This window comes from Phytophthora infestans, genomic scaffold, assembly GCF_000142945.1.
Source record: "Phytophthora infestans T30-4 supercont1.1 genomic scaffold, whole genome shotgun sequence".
NCBI lineage: Eukaryota > Oomycota > Peronosporomycetes > Peronosporales > Peronosporaceae > Phytophthora > Phytophthora infestans.
This window is the reverse complement of record NW_003303758.1, coordinates 3,132,421-3,138,115: the sequence shown is the minus strand read 5'-3', so window position 1 is coordinate 3,138,115 and position 5,695 is coordinate 3,132,421.

Genomic DNA, 5,695 nt, shown 5'->3' with positions numbered 1-5,695 from the left:
ACCGGCTACGTAGCAGGATACGAAGTTCCGCTACGATGGGTCTTTGATTACCGACATCTTATCCTTGTGACGGTTATTGCAAATATTCCGCTGCCTTTGATCGAAGATTTATTCGACCAAATGGTGGGATGTGTCGTTTACAGTTTGATCGATCTTGCGCAAGGGTGTCATCAAATGATTGTGGTAAAATCAAGCCGACCCTACACAGCGTTCCCACACGCACAAGGAGACGTACCAATGGTGTGTAGCACCTATGGGAGTGGCAGGAATGCCAGAAACATGGTCACGTTTGATGCGTACACTGTTCGACAAGTTCGATTTTTTCGTTGTGTACTTGAATGATATCTGCATCTTTTCCAAGACTATGGAAGAGCATGTAGAGCATCTGCGTGCCTTCTGTGAGTGTTGCGCCGAGAGAAACTGTACGCTCGTTCTTTTTAAGTGTCGTTTGGGCACATTCCGAGAGTGGCTCTTTCTAGAGACACGTGGTTTTTTGAAGAGCAGGCTTAAGTGAAGACCCACGGAAGAGCGTGAGAACATTTGGCGAGGTACCCAACCCCGACGAACAGAAAGGAGCTATTGAGTTTTCTGGATTTAGCAGGCTATCGTCGATTTATATGCGATTTCACAAAGATTGCGCGTCCGTTGAGGGAATTAACAAAGAAAGACACGCCGTGGTTGTGGTCTAAGAACGTGAAAGAAGTCTATTTACATCTCAAGGTTTCGCTGCAACAGGCACCTACGCTTAAGCTACCAGACGTTGAGCGACCGTTCATTGTAACAACAGATGCGTCTGGAGAGTGCATTGGAGGGGTTTAATCGCAGAAATATGGCGATGAAGATCATCCAGTTGCGTTCTACTCCAAGAAGTTGGATCGACATGAAAGAGGCTGGCCGACGCATGATAAAGAGCTCCTAGCTATTAAAGTGGTTACGGAGAAGTGGCGACACTACCTACATGGCCGTCCATTTGACGTGTATACGGACAATTCAACATGTTCCTGGATGTTGCATCATCCACATGTGTCACCAAAGATGGCCAGGTTCCTCACGCATTTTACACAGTTTACGTTCACGTTGCACCATGTTAGGGGAAAAGCGAATGTAGTTGCAGATACACCATCTCGTCCTCCACCGGATGGACTGGATACGGAAGAGGATAAAGAACCGCCGTTACCGGAGGTGACCTATGCAATCCATGACTGTGATGAAGAATGTGCCAAGATGGCATCACAGACTCATGATCATATGGTTCAAGCATCAATGATCCGTCATCTATCAGCCGATGGTTTACACATGTTACTCGACGATGTCGATTTGCAGGGGGAGAGTCGTCCTATTGGTGTACCGCAGCAGCAAATCAACACCGTCGATTACCATTTCGGCTCATCTCACTTGGGATCAGAGACGAAGAAAGAGTTTCAACAAGGCTACGAGTCCGACCCTGTATTCAAGCATCAGTGGTCGAAGGGGACAGACAACGAAAAGTTCGTAAAGCATAATGGTCTTCTGTTCCTCAAACAGAAGCAAAGGAGAATCTGTCTACAGATTGTGTGTGCCCAAGTCCCAAGAAGCTTCGCACGGATGTCATAACAGAGTTCCACGATGGCAAAACATCCGCGCATCCGAGAAGCAGACTGACGTATCTAAAAGCAGCACAGTGGTGCTATTGGCCAACGATGGATCAAGATATCAGAGAGTATGTGCGTAGTTGTGAAACGTGCGCAAGATGGAAGTCCAGCAGTCAGAGAAAGAAGGGTCTGCTGATACCAATTTCAGCACCATTTGAATGTTGGGAAGTGGTGTCCATGGGCTTTATTGCGGGTTTACCAGCGTCAGAAGGGTACGATGCTACTTTCACTGCTGTAGACAAGTTGTCTAAGCGTCCGAAGTATGCACCGACCTATATGACTGCTGATGCGAAAGACACAGCTGAAGTATTCTTTAATGCTGTAGTCAGGCACCATGGTTTACCGCAAGTGACTATTGGTGATCGAGATCCAAAGTTTAATTCGGACTTTTGGAAGTCACTAATGACGCTGATGGGTGTCAAACTGAGTATGACTACGGCTCATCGAGCTCAAGCTGATGGTCAGACAGAGCGTCAGAACCTAGTTCTCGAAGATGAACTGAGATGCATGGTGTCGTATCATGGAGATGATTGTGTGAAGCATCTCGGAACAATTGAGTATGTTCATTCAACATTGGTAAACGCGACTAAATTGGATCCATTTGAAGTCGACACAGGCCGCAAGGTTTCTACATGTAACGTGGTGGCAGAAGAGATGAAGGATCTGTTGCGTAAAGAAGACGACGTTACACTCGCTGAGTTCGCAAAGAACTTTGCTAAGGAACGACAGGAGATCGTAGAACGTGTCCAGAAGAATTTGAAAGAAGCACAAGACAGACAGAAAGAGTATTACGATCGCAAGCGCAGACAAGTGGTGTTCAAAGAAAGTGACCTATTGTACTCGTCATTGAACGTTGGACCAGATTATTTTAACATGCCATTTGAATCGGCGAAACTCTACGAGTTAGCACCAAAATAGAACAAGGAGAGTACGTAAATGTTCCTTAGCATCTCGTGCATCTAGTGAGCTATTCGCGTCCTTTCTAGCATGTCCGAGCCAAGCACCTCGCAGCAAGAGCTGACGCCAGGCCAGAAGGATTACGTAGTACGGTGCTTTGACTTTATGTCCAAAGCCAAGGAAGATAGCCTTTTTTAGAGGGCAGCGAACCCGGGATCTGGTTGCTGAGTGTCTACAGATAGCACACGGCACTGTTACGACTGTGACGAGCACCTACAGCGCCGACAATGAGACCAAGTTTGAGGTGCACATCAGCAATTTAGAGGTGCATGTTCCTTATCAGCTAATTAACATTAACCTCTATTATTTTATATATGAACTCAACGCGGAAGTAGGCGTGATTACGACCTAGGATAAGGGGCCTGTTTAAATAAATATTTGTTCACTCAAATCGTTACAATCGTAATCGGATTTGCTTCTGTTCAGTTGTGTACTTTCTTGTACTTTCTTGCGCAAATCCATGTGGTTATGGGAATTGCCCAATCAAATGACCGCCTCAAAGGCAACCAGTTTCCCGTAAACCTGGGGCATCTGGAAAGAGTTTTAAAATAGTCTTGTAGCGCAAAAACGACTGCGAATCAGCTAATTCTGACCACAGTTTTGAAATCTACGCCCGAGTTTACCCCTTATATCTAACTGTTGCTATAGGATTTGGGTTGTTGAATCCTCATAACAGATGGCTACATTCTTGTCCAAGGACTTGTGACGAGTACAAAATAGTGTTACTTGATTCGAAGACCTTACCACTCAAGACCGTCAACAAGAACACGGAGCTAAAGAAGGCAGATTTAACTGCGAAGAAAGTCGGTCCGTTCGAGATTGAACGTATGATAAACGACAGCGTGGCAAAGCTAAAACTGCCTTTGTCAATGAAGAGACCCAATCCGAAGTTCAACGTGGAGTTATTGTCTCATTGTCAGACAAACACTACCGAGTTTTTTAATCGCCCAATTAGCTGTACTGTTAATCTTGGACGACGAGACAGGAGAAGAGCTCTATATCATCGAACGTCTTATCAAGAGAAGGACTAGACGCCACAAGCGAGAATGGCTCGTGTAGTGGCACGGGTTGCTAAGACATCAGGCAACCTGGGAGCGCGAAGCGAATATCAAACACGTTTCGCATTGGCGTCAACTCCTGGAAGGGTTTAAATTCAGCCAAGGCGAGATCAGCCCGGGGGAGATGTCATACCCGCCTCCGGCTTGCATGCTCGCAGCCAGAGGCCGCACGTCGCTGCTAATGTTGCATTCAAGGCCAACAGCAACAGTGACGGCACATTTAGTTCCAATAAACATGCATATAAGAGAAAAGAAAAGCAAAGGAAACAGAGAAAAGAAGAAAACAAAAAGACACGAGGGTAGGGATACAAAAACAAGTAGACGAGAAGGAAACCCCTGTGCTTGCCTAGGAGCACATGAAGGCATGCATTTGGAAGTAGGAATTCACTCTTAAATATACCAACTACCCCCCCCCCCAAGCCTCGAGACCAGCACCTACAGTTACAAGATCTACATTCTCCAAGTGGCCTACACTATCCTGCGACCAACACTCTACTGCCCCAGTCATCACAGCGTTTGTATAAATGTTATTTGAAGTGCAGGTGGTTTGGGGGAAAGCTGAAAATACAGTGATAACTAACAATAATAAAGAGGTTGAAGTAAGAATCTTTATTCGGGATCATTAGAATAATTTTTTTAATCAGGTAAGAGTAAGAGGATTGAAATCCTCTTGGGTGCCTCTTCACGTCACCCACGATCACGATGACGAAGGAGAACGAGCGAGACAACGGACAGCGAGCAAGAGAGCAGAGAGTACCAACGAACAAAAGGAGGGCGACGAAGTGAGGCAGCTGGGAGGGATCTCCCGAGAAGTCAGTAGCCCTGTACGAACAACTGGGGGACGATCTTTTGGGTGGTGTACCCAGAACAAGCTCCTGCACTGCGGTCTTTTCGGTAGAAGTCGCGGCTGCTGGATGAAGGGGTGGCGAAGTGTCGCATGCATGAAGATCAAGGCGAGCGACTGGCAGTTCCAGATTTGCGGCGCAGCAGGCAAGTGCTCGCGCAGACGCAGAAGAAGAAGGTGCCGGTATTGGTGCCTGTAGGAGATAAGCAATAACAAGTCAGTTGTTAGTGAGTCGCGAGACGGAATAAGTAGGGTGGAAATCGGAGTGTGACAGAGAGACGGGTATAAGCAGCCCCGTAGGGTCGTCGGTATCAGCAGCCCGGAACGTCGTGAAGTTTCCCCAAAAGAATAGGGTAGTGGAGTTAGCCCCTGGTGTAAAAGCCCCTGGGATAACGATCGAGCGGCTTGGCATAGATCTCCGAGGAACATCACTAGTTGCCAGACCAAGGAACTCAGAAGTTGCTGCGGTGCGTGTGTAATGTAGTGTAGGTGCGTGTGTAGAGCGGCGACTTCTGTGGCCACCGGACACTGTCACTTGGCCGAGGGCAAGACCGGCGGTGGAAGCAACGCGACATACGGAAACCGTTGAGTGTCTCACTAAGTAATTGACGCCACGTAAGAGTGACTGAGTGTCTCGGCGAGCTACGACCTGGCAGCCGATTACACGAAGCTTACTTGGTGGTCATACAGGGGCCTTCTATTGAAGCTTGGCCCTGTGGCACGAACCCCTAGCCACGCAGAGAGATGGGGTTAAGGCGGAAAGAGAGAGAGTGAAGGCGGAAAGAGAGAGCGAAGGCGGAAGGAGAGAGTGAAGGCGGAAAGAGAGAGTGAGGACGGATTGAGAGTGAGGACGGAGTGAGAGTGATTGGACGACGAACGGAGCTGTAGTAAACGAACGAGCACCGAAGACGCTCGGTAACTTTCATACCAGACGAGGAATTAAAGAGACACCGCGGTGATAATGCCAGCGCGCGCGGCACGAGCGACTACAAAGAGAGCGAGTCCACGGACTCTGAGCATGACGACGCGGAGCTCAACGACGCGTGTATAGCACCCAACAAGAGTCGTCAATCGGGGCACGCATACGACTGACGGCATCGGCAGAACACAAGAGGTGCCGGTCAACAGCACCGTCCCGATAGCACGCGTTTTATACTAAGGCACGGAAGAAGTACCAGCGTCAAAACGTTGTATTGATTCAACCA